General features: G+C 40.4%; 1 protein-coding gene and 1 long non-coding RNA gene across 2 annotated transcripts in view; one reads left to right on the top strand and one right to left on the bottom strand.

Moving 5' to 3' along the window:
- The window catches only part of scp2b (sterol carrier protein 2b), a 67,510-nt gene that overhangs the window by 10,151 nt on the left and 35,137 nt on the right, over nucleotides 1-22,222 (top strand). The window lies entirely within an intron of this gene.
- LOC116695312 (uncharacterized) lies at nucleotides 6,541-16,155 on the bottom strand. Its single transcript, XR_004333422.1, has 3 exons — nucleotides 16,143-16,155; nucleotides 9,743-9,749; nucleotides 6,541-6,601 (listed from the first exon to the last, which is right to left on the bottom strand). It is a non-coding gene; the product is annotated as an uncharacterized LOC116695312 (long non-coding RNA).

The raw sequence follows: 22,222 nt of genomic DNA, 5'->3' as shown, positions 1-22,222 counted from the left end.
ACGCTCTGATCCCCATTGACCCAAGTTTGGAAAATCTTCCGACACCATAACGCAGTTCGCTTCATAAGCATTTTCAGGCACCGACCTTAACCAAGGATACTTGTTGTTTTCAAGCCATGTCACTGAACTTGCATTTCCCCGTGTTTCTAGACGGCTATCAACAATTGCTGTATCACCTACATGCTGCCTAAATTACGAATCCCGCAAAATTACAAATCTCACTGACTCGGCCCCGCCAACACCCGCCCACGAAAGAGCTTGATTGGTTTAAGTGGTTAAGGTTAGGATGGCCAGTGGTCAGGGGATAGAACATGTACAATGGGCGTTATGTTACCCGCGACAACGCAGCGCAAGCCTACCGGGAAAAAATATTCGACAACAGATTGCCTGCATTTTGCCGTGACATGACACAAACATATTAAGACCTACCCAATCTGAATTTAAGACAATTTAATGCTTTTTAAGGCCTTAATTTTAGGAAACGTGATTTAAGACTTTTTAAGGACCCGCGGGACACTGTTATTAAACACATTTTTAATGGCCTACTTGTTATAGTGCTTTTATCCAAATACTATTTTTTTTGCATTGGTTCAACCACTCACCAATGGCTATGTAAAACATGCAAGACAGGTACAAAATTGCTTGTTGTTGGGGGCATTTAGGGGTTAGATCTTTAGAAAACCTGCTACTTCATTAAAAACGACATTTGGCTAAATTGTGTCTCATTTTTTATCCCTGCTCCGTGTAACCAACAACACCAGGAGGGAGTGTATCCTTAGGGCTGTCGTCATCCACCTAATGAAGACCCAGAACCTTCTCTCAAAGAAATTGGTAAATTCATCACAAAAAGTTATGTAGTGTGAACAGTTACTCCCTCTTACTTTTCCCATGGCACACTTTATTTATAATGACAAAGCTTATGATAATTGGCTAATTATTGCAATCACCCCCCAATGTGGTGAAGTTGTCCCTTCGTTCTTGTCCGTCTTTATTAACACTTGTGGTGCTTTCGTGTTTGAGGTGTTGGGCCATGGCGACTGAGGATGCAGAGAAAGGGACCAGCAAACACAGTCATGGGGATTTACGTGATCCGAAGAGATGGGGATCAGGAGCCTGAGGACGTTGGAGGCATCAAAAGTCTGAACAATTGGGCAATGTCATCGTGGGCTTTGTCATGCTTTTTGGGCTCATTTTGCCCCTGATCTGAATTTTCAGACAACCTTCAAATACACCTTTTTGAGTTTTCCAGAAGATCATAATGCATTTGGATTGGACAAGGTGAATGCAAAGATACAACAGCTGAAAATCAAGTGTTTGCATGTTGTGACAATCTACCTTGATGGAGGGTTTAAGACTGAGACTACTTGGACAAGGACAAGTGTTTACACCCAGGTTTGCCACTTTCATCCTCTCCATCATAATTTCTTTACTACCTCCCGGTGGCATTCATCTCACATATTTTATTTCATGACTCGAGACGTGGTTGAAATTGAGTTTGAGTAAGGGGCCAGAAATCTTTATTTAAAAAAAAAAAAAAGTATCTTGCAAGTGACATTTACGTGAATATATGAAAATGACTTCCTTGGGTTATAATACGCAAAATGTTTTGTGAATTTTTTCTTATATTATCCAAATATAGAGGTTTGCAGTGGTTCTATCCAGCCATAGCAGGAGGTGTCAAAATTCACTAAGGGGCACATTGAAAAATGTTGTAGCCTATAGTGTCTTGCTGTTGAGATTTGGGGTAGTGGCCACTATTCTTTTGTACCAGTATACTGTTAATTCAAGTTCATATACCTGTATTTATCTAGTAACAAAAGTTAATAGCTTGATACTTTTGTTAAAGATGCCCTCCAGGAATGTATTAAGACGCATACAAATCTGCATAATTGTTGTTTGTTTTAACAGCAGAAAAAAGTATACTTTCACATGTAAATCTTAGAAGGGGAATTTACTCCTACCTCATAGAATTTCCTGAATCTAGAATTAGCACATTTTATGAAAGTGTCCTGCTGGACGCAAGATGTCCAGTGGGGCAGGTAACATTCGGATGTTATTGCGTGCATATGTTACATGCAAGTACGCCACACCTGTTCAGTGTATGTGCACTTTACAGCTTCAAGTTTACATCAATTAATATTAATTGTATATTTGATCAGACTTGAAGCCAAATTAGTTGGGATATCACAAGCTTGGAGAAAATCCCACTTTTAGCAGATGTGTGAAAACAGCCTTTAGTCTTAAACTGCACTTTGAGATTCACTGTGTAGATGTAGAATAGATGGGGACTTCAGTGATCCCCACTGGGGAAGTTCACATATCGCAGCTATGTTTCGTGAGTTGTGGTAATATGTGAACGTCACCTTTGAGGATCAATAAAGCTCATTCTATTTTACATTACAGCACAGTGAAGCGCCAACATCCACAAGAGGAATGAGAAGAAAAAACATTTGAGTAGAGGGGCTTAAGTAAAAGATGTTCAAATCTTAATGTATTTCAATAAAAAAAATGTCAACCAGGTTTGTCTCAGGTGATGTTAATGGGGGGTCAAAAGAAAAATGTATTTACATATTTATTTTCCAATAATTGTGCACATTGAGTTGGACAAATGTAAATCAATTTCCTTTGTTGATGTAATTATTTATTGCAGCTGAATTTGATATATAAAAATTGTTAGGCTAAATCAATGACATACTATTGTATTATTTGAAAAAATAATTTAGGCTCACTTATTTATTTCTGTTGTGTCCAGTTGATATTAATAATCAGGCTAACTGATAAACATTCTGTGTATGGCTGTACTTAATTTGAGTTGGGGCTACATATATTATTGGATGGAAATCCTGCCCACAATTATTGAGTTCAACCAATGAGTCATTTTTTTGAGTGTACATCACATCTTTTTTAAATACAGATAAGCAAACAAAACAAAATGCTGAGGAACATTACGTTTTGTTGTCATGTTGGTTTGGGAGCAATATGCATCCCATTAATCTAGCAAAAGTTTTAAATGTATACAGCGTGAGGAATATGTCTCCAGAGCAGTGAGTCAAAGACAGAGAGGAATCGCAGCATTCGCTAACGTTAGTTCTTGTCGCATCTGGGGTCTGATAGACAGTAAATTCATCAAATTCAATGTCCATAATGCTATTTACAAGCTACCATAGTGTGCATATTTCACAGGACCAGCGTGGTTTTCACCGGTAAATTATCCAACAAGGTTCCGCCGCTGTTACTCTGTTAGACCGTTTTAATTTTGTGCATGACTTTGTGAGTGATGGAGCGTCCTGTCCACGGTTCAGTGCTCATCTTATGAAGGGAGGGAGAGAGAGTAGAGTTTGCCTGAGTTCAGTGAGCAAACAGCCATTCTGAGTGTGTATTTACGACTTCATGACATTTCATAAAACGCGGACCCGCAACCCGCCGCTAAGAAACGTACTGTATATAGTGGAAAACACTAATGTGAATACCCCCCATGAGTCGGATTCAGTCTTTGCAAATCATTCAGTGTAAATGAATTGCGGCAATAGGGATGAGGCGGTGTTAAGAAATGGATGAAGCTTCTGGGTCTGAAAAGTAATCAAAAGCCAACATGCCCTTGGAGAATTCTGGCCAATTTATATGATAAACTTGATCGCTATCAAATGCGTGTAGATTTTGATTGAAAAATAATCTTAACCAAATGGTGCAGGCACAGGAGTAGTTGAGCTTTGGGTAGGAGGCTTCCAACTGAGCTTAAAACGCAGTTGTCGGGGCAAGTTTAGAGTGCTTGTGCCTCTTAACAGACACAAAATGCAATTGAAATGTCTGTGCACATGAACGGGGCCCTTACGTGACAAAAGTAGCGTTTCAAGTCCAAAATTGTTTAGTTTAGTTCTAGCTACCTGTGGTGATACCAATGGAGGAGAGTGCAGATGACAGGTGAAGCTGTGAGTGTGGTATGCGTAATTTACAACAAATAGCATATAAGATGCTAACGGAGCGACTTCTGTAATGTCATCAAAAATGGACCTACTTAACCAAGTCTGTTCATGCTGGCTACAAGTTAGCAATCAAACACAACAAAGGCTTTCATGAAAGTTGAATAGTGTTGAGCTAACCTTAGCAATAAACAATCATAGATCGTCTAAAAGTTTTGTGAAACGACTGCTAGCTTAGCTACAAGAGCAATCAAACACAAACAAAGGCTCAGATCATGCGTCAAACATCCCACTAGGATGCTCTTTTCTAAATTAGGGAAGATGCCGTTAGAGGGCACAGAATCGTTTTTTGGCCAATACCTCCATGCATTTAAAATGGGAAATCTGCTACAGTAAATACCAACAACATGAAACTTGTGTTGCTTGTTAGCCTGCTGCGCTGAGGATCCCTACCAAATTTGGTGAAGATCGACCTGTTAGCCTGAACAATGAACCGTTATAAAATCACATATCTCAATTCACCGTTTTTTTTTTTTTTTAATGACTTGGTTTTCATTTAATTTTTCGAGCCAAATGCATACAAACGCTAATACTTCTTCCCTGGTTTAAAAAAAGACCATTTGAAATAGGTTTTACAGTGCTTCCGAGCGCTGCGATGTTGTCTTCAGAAGACTCTATGTTTACAGGCTGTGGTGATGTATAGGTGCCAAAACAAATCTGTTTGTTTGTAAAATTAGAGTAAATGTCCTTAGATTTTGTTTTTGTCAATGACTTCATAGAGCAAAATAACGTACAATACTTTGACCATGACATTTCCCATGACGTGTATAGGTTCACGACTAGGAACCCAGAAATTCTGACATTCCATGTAAAATTGAACACAACAAACAACGTTCGTGCCCCTGCCTGGCATCATGGTAGTCCCAAAAGTCGGAAAACAGATAGCAGCGAGTCGTATTTGATATGACTGTGATAAAAGAAAGTACCTCTCGTGGAAGTGGTAAAACATGTGGACGTTTATTACAGGGAAAACACCCGAATTTGAAAGTAGCTACATTAGAAATGGGAACCCAGAAATTCTGACCATCCATGTAAATTGAACACAACAACAGTCCGTGCCCTTGCCTGGCATCATGGTAGTCAGAAGAAAGCAGCAGAAAGTCTATTTGATTAGACTGTGTCAGATAAAAGAAAGTACCTCTCAGTGGAAGGTGGAACACTCCACGAATTGAAATAGCTACATTTGAGAAATGGAACAAGGAGGCTAACCGCTTACTTAACAAGGTAAAAGGAGAACGCCTTCCCCGAAAACAGAAGCTAACCCCGGGTAATGTACAGTCATGAGTAGGGATTTGTAGAGCCAGCAGCATGACGAAGACAACCGCAGGACAGAGAACACTACAGGCTGCTTTCACCGGCAATCCGAGAGCTGGTTAGTAGATACGCAGGAAACAACAAAAGCAAGAGGGAACGTGGGTAGTATGTGGACTAATACTAGGAGTCTACTAGGATGAGCGAGTACAGCATTATCTGTTCTGTACTCGGCACTGGGCGGGGCATAACCCGGAAGTGGACAGATTAACCGGAAGTGGGTCGGGTTGTCTTGAAATGGGCGGGGCTTTTACGTATGTTATTTTAAGCATGCACAATTGATATGGGTTGATCAGAAAGTGGTATTTATAGCTGATTAGAAAAACTATTTCCAGACAGCATCAGCATGATCTTAGATCATAGTGTTGTCATGGTAACAAACAAACTATATACAGAACAAGTTCACAACATGAATAAAACACATGCAGTTGCAATATGAAGTAAACTGTAATGAACAAATGAATGACTGTGTTTACGATCAAATAGATGATAGAGGCCTCTTAACAGATACAAAATGAAAGGACCTGCAAGCAGTAAACTAAGTCCACTGGGGCAATGGTGCAAGGAGCTGGACTTAGTTAACTGCTGCAGGTCAGTTAGGCGTGGGGTACCGAACTTCGGTTTTTTTATGGTACCGACGAAATGTTCGGTTTTACACAGTATCAAATTATGCCTCGTCTTCGGTGCCAAGTTCGGTGATGGCTGTAAAGTTAAACGTGATGCGTCACCCAGGAAAGATACATTACGTGGTTACGCCGACAGACGGTGGTTCACGTTTTCTGTTGTGGAACTGGTGCGAGCATCGTGGTTTACCGCTTAAAAATGCCACCTAGAGCAAAAGGTGGCGTCACTTTATTAAGAGTTGATGCCAACAGTGCGAAATGCAATATATGCAAAAAAAAGACATTGTGCTAGGTGGAACACGACTAATTTTGATGAAGCACCTGTAGTGCACGGATCAATTTAAGAGCGGAAAGTTGCAGTGTTTGACTGCAAGAAGAGGCGGACCGCAAGCCAGCGCAGCCTGCGCAGCCCTCCTCCTCTCAGCCCCCGTGGGCAATGCAAAAACCAGAGCCGACTCCAAGTGATTCAAAATATCCACCACCGGTTTGCTCCAGTTGCAGTTTGTGTCTGTAGAGGCACTCTTAAAACTTGCACTGACAACTGCCGTTTTAACTTCAGTGGAAGCTGTATTCCTTGTTGCATGCCACCGACTCGGGTTGTTTTTTTTCAATCAAAGTACACACATATTATAGTGATGAAGATTAACGTAAAAATGGGCCAGAATTCTCCTTTAAACTTGCATTCATCTATCGAAGCGCCTCTCCTCATGGTTGCAAAAAGAAGTCAGTTTGTATAAAGTCTATGGAAAATACTTATCACTTGATTTATTTCTGCAGTCACATTTCCCTAACAAGTAAATGGTCTCAAAAACAAGTTTTGAAAACTTGGGCATGGCAACACAACCTTTCAATGAGGACAGATACTGTTTGGTGCTTACCCACTGCTAGAACCAAGCTCTAATCGGCTTGCCCCATCCTACTTTTTCCATGCAGATTGAGTACCACCTCATGCGGGGGGGGGCGGGAGCTTGGCTGGTTGTCATAGCAACGCCACAGGACATGCCATGACAAACACGCCACACACACAAGTTGAAAGGTGTGTTGGTTTTGATTGTTGGCTGTGGCGTTGCCACATGGCAGTAGGCAAGTTATTTCAAAAGAAAATGGAGGGCAGCAAAATAAATAAGAGAGTCGAGCAGGGGTACCATGTAATGGGAAATGCTATTGGCTATGCATGTCTGGTACAATGATCCAAACCCATCTATCATGAAGCTGGGTTCTTAACTCAATACGTTTTTGGGTACCAACCAAATTACATCAGTACTACCAAGGATTAATTCACAAAAATCAAACAGTGCCAAATTTTGGTACTTGAGTGCACAATTATGTGCAAGCTTTCTGTTACTCTCTGCAGCAGTGCAGAGAGTGGGGCTCCGACCACACACGCAGAGCTGGAGACAGATCCGAGCAAAATACACCCGAATCTGCAGTTTGTGTAAGTCACAGTGAGTCACGGCAATGTGGTGAAGCAGTTGCAAGAGTAGTTACATTTTTTAAAAATACACAGAACCGTTCGCTATAATTAATGGCACTTCACTACCCTTGTTACACGTTTCATTACAGGTTCTCTGTTGAGTTTGTGGGTGTGTGCTTGTCGTGGAGATATTATGTAAACGAGAGCGGCGGGTCGAAAAATCCAGTGCGCTGTAATGTTGGAAGTCCCTCTAGTGTCACGAAAGTGTAACAACAACAACAACCACATGCTTATAGACCCTTTGCAAACACCTATGACGAACGCCATGCCGGACGGCAGAACTCACTCTGGGAAATCTGGTAGGTGCTCACAAAGAGCGGTATTTTGGAGAAGTTGGGAGAAAGCGGAGGATGGAGAGCAGGATTGGACACCAACACTTACCTTTCTATCCTTCCGTTTTCAGTTGAATCTAGGGTGTATTTGGTTATAACAATATTATTACTTCAGTAAAGATTTATATAACACGTAGACTAGGTTTTTAGAGGACATGATCGGATGTGCTAGCCACAATCGTGTTCACAGGGTGCCTATACAACTTTCTAATGATTCCCGGGACACATCCAGGCTCTGGGAAGTTCAGTCATTAATTATCTATCATACGTTAATCCATGCAGTAAATCACAGTGTATTGATCAGTAGTAGCCACACATAATGTAAAATCTAGCCATGTTCTTATCTGTGATTCAATTCGCTGTGTAGCCTACTAAGATTTGACTTGTGGATATACGACGCGACGGGCCGCAGCTAGCAAGTTGTCCACAAAGCTAGCCGCAGCTGCCTCGGCAGCTTGGCCAGGGTAGGAGATCCGCAGACCACATTTAACTCATTTTTTACCTGTTGAAGCTAGTTTCGTGTCCATGTCAATTGAACCAATATTTTTGTATGTGTGTTAAGTTAAATGATAAGGGAATATTATTATTTATCAGTCAGAAAAGGCAATACATACACATGCTTGTGTTTGGTGAGGATACTCTGCAGATTGTGTATTGTGAGAACAGAATGAACACGTACGCTTTGGCTTGCTGTCCGTTTAAAGAATACTCTTCGCCGTCCATTATGGCGTTCATATTTGTGCGAGTAGAGCGTGATGTCCCGTTCAAAGGTCCTATAGTGACATTGACAATGCATAAGCCTAGTAGTGTAGTACATATTAATAACAGGCTGGTTTGAGCATAACATTTTCAAATATTATTCGAATAAATAGCATAGCAATCTGTGTTTCAAAAAAATTAATGTAAAATCGAGAATCGGACCGTGCCCTCAGAATCAAAAATGTAATTGAATCAGGATTTGGAGAATCGTGACAGCCGTAAGAAGCACAGAGACGGATCAGAGAGTGGCAGAGAGGAGGGGAGGTAGGAGCGCAGTTTGGCAATATTTTCAGGTAAAAATGAAACAACGGCAAGCGGTATAATAGTAAAAAGGCTGATGTCCTGATGAAAGGCTGAACCTATCCAACATTGAATGGTGACAAGGAGACAATCAATTTTAATAGAAAGGCTACTGAACTTTGTGAACATAACAAACGTCAATAAACACGCAGCATTCTGACATGGCAGATAGTGCGAGACAGGAGGTCATACAACATTGCGACAAAAATGTGAAAATATTTAATGCATGATTCACCTTTTATTTATACATCATTTATTATTCTTGCATTTTTCCTGTATTATTGATTTCTGTAAACATTTATTTAGCATGTATTTATTAGTCATGTTCTGTCCTCCATAACACACAGGCCAAAACAAAATAGAGACATTCCATCCCGGCAATACTGGTTTATATTATATAAAGCAATATTAGCATGTAATATGCTAATTATATTAGCATTGTTGCCAGAGAAGATAGGATTTCAACTAGCTTAATGTATATTTGTGTCAAATTGTGGTCATTAATTTTGTAATTATTAAATATCGGACGGTAGATATTTCGGTTTTCACTGTTGATTCGTTTCCAGAGAAAATGAATCGTGTTAAATAATCGTAATTTCAATATTGACCAAAATAATCGTGATTAGGATTTTTTTCCTCAAACGAGCAGTCCTAATATGGCTGTATCACAAACAAGTATATCTGGTACAAAGAGCTGACGTGACACAGCACAAAGTCCACTTAATATTTACTACTTTCACAAAAAAAGGACTATGGCCTTCCGTGAAACCATCAAACAGCCACTTCCAGTTAAACCCAGTGTACCATCGTTCCCACTGTCAGCTAGCCTGAGGAGAAGCTGACACTGACAAACAACACAAAATACCAACTGTGCTGGTACGTTAATCCACAAGCAGCTGTGAAAAGGATAGCAGTGCATTATTAACGTTAGCACTTACACAGATTTAAGGCAGTTAAAACTACATTACAACTACAACATCGTATGTGCTAATATGTTATAATCAACGGCAAGCTAAAGACTTGGTAGTATGTATAAAGAGTTAGAGAAGTGACTTCCAACGTAGCTACGTTTGTTTGACATTTCGAAGCTATTTCGTACTTGCCACAACGAGGGGATCTCAATGAATGATTTAAAAACATGTTACCTTAACGTGTCACAATAATACGGTACGTTACGGGTATTTACCTTGGTGTCAGTATTCAGGCATTATGCTAGAACGGTTGGTGAACAGAGGGTGCCTCAGTTTAACAGACCAACAGCTAAGAACGTTAGCTGTACTTTTGACTGTGTCCATACACAATGGCCTGCGGGGTGCTGTCTGGTTTGCTAACACTTCCTTGTTTATTCGAAAAAAAAGCTCCATTACGGTTAAACACATGCGCAAGTAAATCTAATCTGCAACATTGAACCCCAAATGTCCAGAGACGGTTTTAAATAACAATAAAGTATAAAGAATCTTGATAGGTTTCTTACAATAGCAGTTCTTGATAAAAAAAATAATAATTTCAGTTTTGAAGGAAATCCCTTTTAACAATATTTATTATATTTTGTATTAAAATTTGGTAAAATTTCCGCAAATTCACGTCTGGTTTAATCTTGTAATTCCTGATTCTTATTGAGCATTTATTCTTAGTAATGCTAACTTCTAAGAAACATGTACTATTAAATGGATTGATCATTGAAGACTTGATTCCTGCACCTCTGAGAAGCTGCAAAATAAGTCCACATATCCTCATTTTATTACATTATAGTTATTTATTATTTACAATACATGAACATGTCATTTAGACTGAAGCTTTACCAAAGTGACTTACAATTACCTAGATACAGAGGTTGCACGCCTTCGGAGCAACTAGGTTCTGGAGAGCCAAACTAAGTGTTGGGAAATGGACATGGTTGATGTTCACAGTGGGGAACAAACCAGATCTTCACACCAAGGCAGTGTGTCATATCACAACCACCTTTAAGCTTGTTGTTGTAGCCAACCTAAGTGTTTTTTAGGTGCCTGCCACTAAACCATGTTACTGCATTTTTTTGAATATGTCTGGCCATATGGTTGTGTTATGTAAGGAAGGTGAATAAATGTGAATCTGCACACTACTCTGTTCAGCTTAGACAATGAAGAAATAAGAGAGAAATAGGCCATATTACAAAAAGCTGGTAGTGGGATCATGGTGACGAGTCATTACTAGTATCATGAGCCAGGAAGTTGCGCTGGGTAAGGATGTGCGTACCCCGAGGCCCATTGCTAAGCTGTTAGCCAAATCAGAAGTCAGCAGCTGTAGCTCATGACACCTAATAAAGACTGGCACAAATCAGCTGCGCCAATCCTGCAGGCATTTCCATACCAGGCTAGACAGTGGCTTTGAAACAAGGTAAACCAGGCATTGTTACCACAAAATGTAAAGAGCCTATGCTTGAACGTCAGATTTACCACACAGTAATGAAATAAGGGTGCCAGGTCACCTTTACTGAGTCAGTTTGTTGTTTTTTTATTGTAAGTTGCTATATTTTTTTTCTTCTCTGCCTTAGGTTAGGATTCATTATTCAAAGCCACTAGGGGTTTGACTTAATTTCACTCACGGCCTTCAATTTATCTACGTTATCAAGGCACACGAGCGCAACAGCGGCGAAGGCACTTGAGAAATGAAGGAATTCTTATAGGGGACCAACGCACAAAAGTCCAAGGCCAATGATGCTTGCACTGAAACTGCCGAAGGAAACCTATTGGTTTTATAAGGCTTATTATTAGGGCCTGGAGCATCGAATGTATGAAGGAGACAAACGGTTTTAGGTAGCTTATTATTATATTATTTTATTCTTGTTATTTTATTGTTTTCAAGTCCATCGATTTTTGAGGGGGAGGGGGAGGAAATATTGAATCGCCAAAAAACTCACATAAATGTGACACACATGTCACAACTGGTGAAAATAAGTGATTAGGCTCGGGCTACATAGCACTCCCCTAACTTAAATTGGACAACAAAGTTAATATAGTAGAGATATGTCAAATTTGAGGGAGCATAGGTATTATTTTCGAATAGTCATTGTTGCTATTTTGAAGAAAAATTACTAAAATTATAAAATTTTGGAACAAGTCTGGTTTCATGTGATGTTATGAACCTTTAGGATACAGGTTTTCATGCAAAAAAACTTTATGATGCCAAAAACTCAAACTTTTGCAGCCAGGTGCAAATAGTAAACTCTTTCATCTGAATTTCACAGTTAGGCTTGGGGAGTAGTTATGGTTCCTTATAGCGCCAATTTTGACAGCCTCAGTAAAGTACAAATCGTGGCATACACATAAACAACTGGGAGCTTTGCAAGCCTGCTACAGCATTGGGCCATACCATATAAGCACGGTACATAGCACCTACACTAATGCCATGGAAAGCCTAACTGGACATAGTTGGTCTGACTTAACCAGATTTAACACACATATGCTCTTAATCATTAGTGGCACAATTTCCCGTTTACTTCAGTACTCTGCCCGACCATTTGGAGGTGGACATTTTTAATTATGCATTTATATGTATTACCTTCTTTTGAATTGTCTCCTAGGCCGGATTTCAATCTGCTTGAAATCTCTTCTTGATACTCTCTGGACCCTAGTGACAAAAAGTTACAATAAAATTTTGATAGTTGCAAAAAAATACACTGTACAAGTTTTTAAGTAATACATAAGCAACTCTGTGTATAAAAGGAAAGTTGCGTTGGCCTTGGGAAAAATAACCAATTTTCCACAAAACTTGACAAGCTGCTCCTACATGGCTGCTAGCATCTTAGTCAAACTTGGGGGCACAATCACCTATTAGGATGGTGCTGTTTAATTTTTTTTAAATAATCAGCCAAAATATTGATACTAGGGAAACACACTTTGCCAATTGCTACAGTGGAAGACTGTAACCGTAGTTCCTAATTGAGCTTGGAAACGTCATTATAGTATAGTTGACTGACTGTCGGTTTTTAAAATAACTCTTGACAAACGTGAATGACGATTTTTTTTAATAGGTATATAGGAGAGTATCATCGTTCCCCTTGCCCCGTCTATTTTGAAAAGTCTGTTTTATGTTTATCCATTATAATTTTACACTCACCTATAGGATTATAGGAACAACATTACTCATTACGGTGTTGACCCCCTTAACCTTCCACGAACTGTCCTTATTCTAAGTGGAGGATTCACAAGGTGCCTGAAAGCATTCTTTAGAAAGGGTTGGCCCATATTGATAGTGATAGATCTTGCAGTTGATGGAGATTTGTGGAGGCCACAAAGCTCCCGTTCACACCACATCCAAAGATGCTTTATTGGTTGAGATCTGGTGAATGGGTGGGGCCATTTTAGTACAGTGAACTCAGTGTCATGTTTAAGAAATGGCCAATTTGAAATGATTCGAGCCTTTGGACATGGTGCATTATCCTGCTGGAAGTAGCCATAAGAAGATGGGTATAGGAGCCATAAAGGGAAGGACCTGGTCAGAACAATGCTCAGGTAGGCCGTTGGCATTTTTAAACGATGACCAATCGGCACTAAGGGACCTTTAAAGTGTGCCAAGAAACATCACCCCACAATTTACAACACCACACAGCCTGCACAGTGGAAAAAGGCCGGATGGTACATGTTTCATTCGTTGTATGCCAAATCATGACTCTACCATTGATGTCTCAACAGAAATCAAGACCTCATCAGACCAGGGCAAATTTTCCAGTTCAACCGTCAATTTTGGTGAGTCTTGCAAATTGCTAGCCTCTTTTTCCTATTTGTAGTGGGGATGACTGTGTACCCGGGGGGGGGGTCTTCTGCTGTTGTAGCCATCCACCTCAAGGATTGTGCGTTGTTTGGCGTTCAAAATGTTTGATGCATACCGCGGTTGTAAACGAGAGGGTTGTTTCGTCAAGTTGCTCTTCTATCAGCTGAATCAGATCGGCCCATCTCCTCTGACCTCTGCATAAACAAGGCATTTTTCGCCCACAGGACTGAGCCCTACTGGAGGTTTTTACCTTTTCAAACCATTCTTGGTTAAACCCTAGAAATGGCTTGTGCGTGAAAATCCCAGTAACGGAGCGATGCTTGAAATACTAAGACCAGCATGTAGTGTGTTTTTTGGCACCAACAACGCACGCCTACGCTCAAAATGCCCTGAAATCATTTCTTTCCTATGCTGACATCAGTTTGGAGTTCAGGAGATTGTTATTGACAAGGATCACACCCCTAATGCATTTGAAGCAACGCATTGATTGGTTGAGTAGATAATTGCATTAATGAGAAATTGAACAGGTGTTCCGTATAATACTTTCGGTGAGGGTATATCTTATCATACACTTTAGCTAACCACAAAGCTACGCTAAGGCCAGTAGCATGGAATCCCGCTGACATTAATGGAGCTTTGAAACACAACAAACTTATCTGCCAAAAATCAACTAATAAAGTACGTATTTAAGCATATCTTAGTCACAGTCCCTCCATTGTGGTTAAAACGTTAATACTTTGGCCATGCGAGGAGTGAACAAATTAGACGTCAGAGGAAAACAGTATCACGTATTCAGCTGGTGATAAAAGGTAGCTTTTCTTTTACAAATGTGTGAAATCTAAAAAAAAAGGTTGTACGTGTTACTGTCGTTAATGCAGCATTACCGAGTCACATAGATGGATTAGTGCATCACAAGTGTGCATTTTTAGAAGGTAGGCAGCAAGATTAACATGTTTGTTGTAGTTTGATGAAACATAACTAAGGAGTGCCGGTAAAGGATAAGAAGCAAGGTTGACATTGTAACTAGTGAACGACACTTAAATCAAACAAAAGACGTTGCGAGAAAGGTGACCCAAAAAGAAGCACAGACTCAAGTTCCCCCTCAATCAATTGACACTAAAACAAGGCTAGAAAAAAAAAGGGTTATGGGCAAGAAGAATCCAGATACCCATTAAAAAAGAATTTTTTTCGGTACTCCCCAAAACAAAAAAAAAAAAAACCCCCACTAACCACCAAAGAAGATGGACGAGGATGTTATACAGGAGTCATTAAGCAAAATAAAGAAACTGCTGTTTAGTTCAAAACTGCAGGGACACAGCATTTCTTTTACACTGACTGTTGGTTAGATTCAAATGAAGTACTCATAAGCTTGACTGCAGCATTGCTGATAAGCTTGGAAAAAGGACAACTTGTCTTGAATGTTTTAAACCTGGTTAACAGTACCACACATGCCAGTACGTCGGAGGAGGACATGTCTGCCCTGCTTCAGGAATGGGAATTGATGAGGAGCGCGAGTTGTCATGCTTGTGCCTCAGGGACAGTGGGGCCAACCAGTGAAGGATGCGACCTTTTTCTGATGCCAGGACTGAGCTGCAAGTGTACATACTGCACCTGGTTATAAATGATGCCATTAGTTCCCAACAAATGGTGGTGGACATTCTGCCAAGGCAAGAAAAATGTCATACAGGACTTCAACCATCTGTTAAAACACAGGAACACCTGCTGCAATTCAGAATGGAGCTAGGTGTCCTTCGCCTTCTATAATACAAGCAGTACAGATGAGGTGGTACTCTACACTGCCCAGTTTGGTGCGGATTATCAACAAAAAAAAAGCCATCACCTGCCTATGCAAGCGACCAGGACATGTAGTAATTTATGTCAGCAGAGAAAAAGAATGATAATGGTCCATTGTGCAAACCGGCAGAAACCACTTTGGACCACTGAGTGGGGCTGGAGGGGACACTTAGGCATTCAGTAGAGCAGGACTCATCCACATCCTGCACTTACCATGCCCACAGCAGTGTTACCCCAGTTACTTGAGGCAGCAGAAGCCCAATAAACACAGGGGTATAAAAAACAATGCTGGATAGATTTCAAAAACAGGTTTTTGCTAACGTTGAAGGATTTAAAGAGGTGGTGCTTGCCTGTGTTCTTGACCACGATACAAGAAGCGTCTTGGTACCAGCAAATTCTGACAACAGTGAAACCCTGACTGAAAGAGGCTATGAGACCAGTCCACCAGAGTCTGCCCCTGAAACTTCACTGAGGAGGACGCCGAAAGATCCAAAAGGCAAAAGAACAAGCGAACACAAAGGACCCTGTGTCTCGAGACGTGCTCGGTTAAAACGCATCAGTACAGGGATCTCCGCTGGCGACCAGCTTCATATTTGTCTGGCTCTTCTCTTCTGCAAAGACTGTAGATGAGAACTTGGGGCTAGTCAACGTTCTTGTACACCACCACGCTTTGTATTACAAGGCTACTTATTAGTCATATATTTTTATTTTCTTTTTAAGTGTGACGAAGTTGAAGTTTCAAGTATGGGGAAGTAGTATGGGAATCATATTAGGTCTGAAAAGAGGGGACATTACACAGAAGGAGAGGTTGACCCACTAACAACTGTAGCCGTGCGGACGGTGTTGGTTTTTTTTTTTTTTTTCTCGGTTACGTTCAGGTCTCCTCCAGAGCAGGGGAACGTCCGTGCTCGCCTGTCTGCCTCCATTCTGTTGTTGCGCCCAAGTCATCTCTTACAGCTTTGCGCCAACAAAATTCAGTCTGCCACTCTGTTCTGCGCCCAACCAAGTTCTCTAGTGCCACTCCGTACTTGCACCCAACAAGGTTCTGTGTCTTGTATGTTCCGTGGTTTGCCCCTTTTATAAAAAAAAAACAAATTCCCTCTTTGGTCCACATGGACAAACCCTCTTAAACTGATAGGCCACATGTACAAGGCGGAAGTACAAAAAACAACATTTTAAAAACACAAATAACAAATATAAATTAAAAATATAAAGTGCAGTAAATAAGATTAAAACACAGTAAAATGATACTTGCAGCTAATCCAAATTAAAAGAAAGATTACATAAAAATAAATTCACAAGCCTCTCCTCGATAAGCGTAGCTCCCATGCGCCATTTTATGCTACAAGCCTATACACCGGCAGGGCAGTTAGCATCCCAATGAGTGCCATTTATTTTGGCACACTTGAAAGTGGAAATAAATTTACATCTGAGGTTCCAGACTCTATTTGTCCGTTGTTTATTTCTAAAGAAAACGACAAATGTTATCAAAAGGGCCCCTTACCTTTGGACTCACGGTATGGCTCAGTCGCCGTAGCAGTAGCAGACGTTTTTGCTCATAGGTCGGAAAAATCACTGTAAGTCGGAGAAGCTGGCAGACAATTTAATTTATATCAGTGGTTAGGTTTAGGTACTAGCAGTGTTAGTTAGATGAATTAGCCTGTGCTCTTGTGGGATCTCCTAACTATACTACGCTCTCCGTCTCGTTGGATGGGAATTATTTTGGAGATTTCTCTGAACAGGCTACCAGAAGACTTACAACAGGGGCTTGATCGAGTATCCGGATCTTGAAACAAGTTATACGGTATGGATAAAAGCACTTTTGACGAGTACAAGTCTATACGAGTAATAGAGTACTATACGTGCTCGGATTGAATACAACTCCTCAACTGGCCGCGCAGTGGTGCTGTGGATAATCACAGCGCCCCCCCCCCTCATACAAAACACCCGTTCGGAATCAATCACACAACACAGGGTTAGGGTTTCTCAGCTTCAGGTTTGTTTTTAACTCGGTTGTAGTCATTACATAGTAACCAGTAGATGTCTGTGAACGTGGGTTTGTAGTCCTTACAGAGTAACCAGTAGAGTCGGTGTGAACGGGGGTTTGTAGTCATCTTACATAGTAACCATGTAGATTTCTGGGAACGGGGGTTTGTCGTCCTTACATAGTAACCAGTAGATTTCTGGTGAAAGTGGGGGTTTGTCGTCCTTACATTACGTAACAAGTAGATTTCTGTGTGAACGTGGGGTTTGTAGTCCTTACTAGTAACATAGATTTCTGGAAGTGGGCGTTTGTAGTTCCTACATCAAGTAACCAGTACGTTCTGGTCTGAACGTGGGTTTCAGAAGCTGCTTGGTTTAAAATGCAACTCCGTTGCCGTCTTGCCATCGGGATTGTTTTACTGTCAGATGCCCCCGCCCCCTTTCTTCTGTGTATCTATCTTCTCACACACCCACACACACACACACACACACACAACACACATATTCTGTGTGGAAATAAACGAACTAAAAAAATAAAAAAGAACCAAACAACACAAAATATCACATGATCATAAAAAAATAAAGTTAAAAAAAAAAAGTTATATTGGTATGAAACCTCTTGTCATTACATTTACTTCTTAATTGCACAAACCGCATTGTGTTGTATCATGTTGCAAAAAAACATTGTATAGTTTGTTTGTTACCATACAACAACATTGTTAGGTAAGCTTTTTCCCCCAAAAAAATGATGTCATGTTAAATAGTTTTCAAAATCAGAATAAATATAACCAATTTTTGATCAAATCATATGATACATATGAGTTAAAGCCTCCGAACATTTCAAGAGAGAAGCTGACCCATCTTCCGGGTTAAATCTGAACCAATTCGGTTTTAGGCCCCGCCCAGTCACGAGTTCACGGAGCGGAGATAAAGATAATTCATGTGGAGTAAACACGATACAGATACAGATTACGATTAATGCTGTACTCGCTATCCCTAATCTAAATGTTACATGTGCTGTATTATATAGCGATTTTCCAGTCTTAAAAAACGGCTCAAAGCGCTTTTTACAGCTACAGGAAACATTCACCACTTCACACACTGTGGACGCGGGATGCCGCCAATGGTTGCCACCTGCATAATCGATAAACATGATACACATTCACACTTGATGCGCAGCACCGGGGCAACTGGGGTTCCAGTGTCTTGCACCAGGCACACTTCGACAATGACTGAAGGGGCATGGGACTTTCGAACCCCAACCTTCCGATTGGCAGGCAAACAGACTTTTTTATAACTGAGTTTTATGTGATCTTACAGCCCGCCCTGTAGGTTGGTCTAAAGAACACCCTTTATTCAAAGTCATTAGCCCCCACGTGGCAACAAGTAGGCCTGTGTGATCATCTAAAGACCTTAAGATCCTGAAAGTTATATTCAAGCAAAATTTTTGTCCACTGATGTGAGCGTGTGGCCATTTTGATGCCTGTATTGAGAACAATGAAGTTGTGAATTTGTACATTTGTCCATATGTCCGAAATTCACACGATTGACAAGTGGGTCCAGGCGTGACAACATTGATAGGACCAAAAATTGACTTCCCTTTTGTGTCCTAGCCCCCCCGCGGGGCAACCGGAAATCACGCTTACAGACAAACTCATCTGTTTTTGATTACATGAATTATGTGTGGTCTACATGTGATTAAGCAACCCCCTTATACTCTTTACCACGCCCCCTTTCGAATTGAGTCGTTAGGAGGGGGTGGGAAAATATGAGCGGAGCCGCAGAAGCTGGAAAAGACTGGACGCGTTACAACTACGGAACAATAGGCAAATTGTGAATAAGTCCTTTATAATGTCTGAATTTTGACTCTATGGTCACGTCTAGTTACCTTTTCTAGGGATATCACAATCCCAATCAAATCAGTAGTTCGCGGACATCTCGAGGGTATTATCCACATTGTTAGGCCTAGTCTCACAACTCAAACACCATGAACCTAGTACTGCATTGTTGTATTCTAAGCACTCTAGGCACTAACACACTCATGAACATGTAGCGGGGCAATAAGTGATAGGGCTTACTGCAGGTGACCACTGCTAGCCACTGCTAGCGCCTACAACAGCAACAAAATTTTTTTCCCACGTCCAAATACATTTATACTAGTTTGGATGTATAGTTCAGTAGGATACCATCATCTCAAAGTCTCCACTGGCTTATAGGCTACACATAGTCCTTAAACCGTATGGCTAGTAGAGTATTAGGCTATAGATGCCTTGCACCAGTGTTTACTAATCACCACTCGCCATCATTAACTCATGCAATAGCCTACTACAATCCACACCACTTCAGTCCCATTCTTATTATTTAGGCTATTTTTGTACGCATTAAGGAATGGAAGACTAATAAATAATTTGAATATTGAATCTAATCTTAACCCTTGGTTTCTTTGATTTTGTGCTTTTGGTAGTCTTACAGGGCTAAGTGAGGAAGAATTGCGTGTCTGACAACGCCCCGATCCTATCAGTATTAAAACTGTTTGCATTACAACAAGACAAAACACCGTTAGCTGACTGTCACCATCTGGTATCTGGGAGCCACTGTTCTCTGTCCTCGTTCTCTGGAGCACAGTGTTGGCGCGGGGAAAAACTGACAACATTGGCGCTTTGTATTTGTGACTTTAGGAGATTTATCATAATTCTACGTTGTATTAAAAGAGATTGTTACTGATGCTGTGAGTACTGTAAATTGATTCAATTTCAAGAGAAACCTAATTTTAATATAAATTCAGTGGTACTGTCTATTCTTGATATATGCATATTATAACAGGAAAACAAACATTGTTGATAGACTAAATATAAAACACAGACCAGGGACAGATGAGCCCAAGATGTAAGACGAGACTCATTATGAAAATAAGCCAGACAATGCAAATACAGTTATAGTGAGGTTAAATAAGGGGATGGGCAAAGGTATTGATATATCTGTTTGTCTTGCTTGTTGGGATGGGAGTTACGTCGATAGTCCCTGTTTCAGTGTAGGTGTAGTGTCTTATTATCAAAAATGGCCTCATAGCCTCAAATACAAATTCTGGCAGGTTAAACCAAAAAAATTTGTAAAAATTGGATTAAGGCCATCTTGTCTGGTTCTTTCCCTACTGCTATTCTCTAATTGCTTCATCTAACTTCTGCCATTCTGTCTCTAGCGTCCAGATTCTTTAAAGGCTAAGTTATTTGAGGATATACGGCCAAACCATGGAAATATCTGAAATAATATCTTGAAATCAAGCCATAAGTGGTGAAGGAAAATGTTTCTTTAAATTGTTTCATCATCTTCTGCATCACTAATATTAATGAATTAATTATCTTTATCTCCAGACCGTACATAAGCCCCGTGAGCTTATGATGTAGTTTCTGGAGGTTAATGACGGTGCTTTTATCAGTATGGGCAATGAGGTAAGCGTTTCTATCACAGTATCTATTAATGTCCTGTACTATTGGATCGCATATTGCTTTGGTGGCTACGATGCTTGGATTTACTGGATTCTATCAAAAACTCACTTAACTTAAACTAGAAGTAGCCATCTACACTATAATTGCATACAGACATATCATTTTTTTACAATTTATTTATCAAATGTCAGATATATTTATATATTTCCATATTGTAGAAGGTCTGCATGAAATTTCCAATAATCGTTTTTATTTTGGGGGATATTAATGTATCACACAGTGATCAGTTAAAGGTGGTGTACTAAGAATCAGCATATTTGAGACATTGCTAGACTAACATTCAGGGATTGTAACCTATAAACCTATGGATTCACTACCATTGGGTTGGACCCATGAGAATTGAAGACTTCTGGGTTCCTATCCGCAAAAGGTATTAGCGGTTTGAATTTAGGGAAATCCCATAGAATAGATTCCAGTTGTGTGATTGTATTTAGAAGATATTTATAATGCATTCATCCAGATGTCAGATTCAATCATCCACCAATCAAAGAATGTGGTGTGGACTCCTTCTCATCAAGTGAATGCATCAGTAACTTCTGATCTGATAACGCATTTTGTTCGGATATTAAAAACAATGAAAGCCACAAATGTTACATAAAAATATTAAAATACCTTCAATATTTTACAGACAGCCAGCAGTACCCAACTATACATTAGATTGTAAAGGTTGATGACTTCCCTGGGCATTTATTGAAGCAGATGGCTACAACGCAGATCGATTGGAACCATGCACCTGATATAATAGTCCCACCCCCATTGGTTGACCAGGAAGGAGGTAAGCAGCGTCCCAGGTGGACGGGTTATCTGTTGCTGAACGTCCACCAGCTCTGCCGCATAATAATGTATGAAGACTCCTTTCAGATTTGACCCGATGATGGCAGTAGCAAGTAGCTCGCGTACTGACATTTACATTGACTGGAAACAAAGAAGAAGAAGGAGAGGCTAGTTGGACGTTTGGGCTAAATGTGGTCAACGTAGGTCAGAGGTGACAGCGTTAAACGGATCGGCTCTTTAGGTGTTGGGTTTGGCAATAGTAGTGGTTTTATTTTTCAAAACCCAGTAGGATTCTAGTCGCTTGTTAGCACCAGGCCAGTTGTTCAAGGCAAAGCTTTAAAAATTGAGGAAATCCGGAAAAAGCGTAACGTTAATTCATGTAAATATCGGACTCGGGAATCAGGTAAGCGAAACTACAGCCGAAGAAAAGCGTCCTTCAACCGAGTCGTATTGCACACAAGGTGTTGTACCATCGATGCATACCAGAGGTTACCCAGTGGTAAGGAGTAAATGCGGTGGAATAACACGTATAAAGCAAAAAACACAGAGACTACGTAAAGGCACGCCAGCACCCCACCATCGCTAGTTTCTGCTCCACCGCTAGCAACGATGTCAACGCTACAACGCTAGATGT

Source organism: Etheostoma spectabile, chromosome 9 (assembly GCF_008692095.1).
Source record: "Etheostoma spectabile isolate EspeVRDwgs_2016 chromosome 9, UIUC_Espe_1.0, whole genome shotgun sequence".
NCBI classification, from domain to species: Eukaryota; Metazoa; Chordata; class Actinopteri; order Perciformes; family Percidae; genus Etheostoma; species Etheostoma spectabile.
This window is presented reverse-complemented; position numbering and strand designations above follow the sequence as displayed.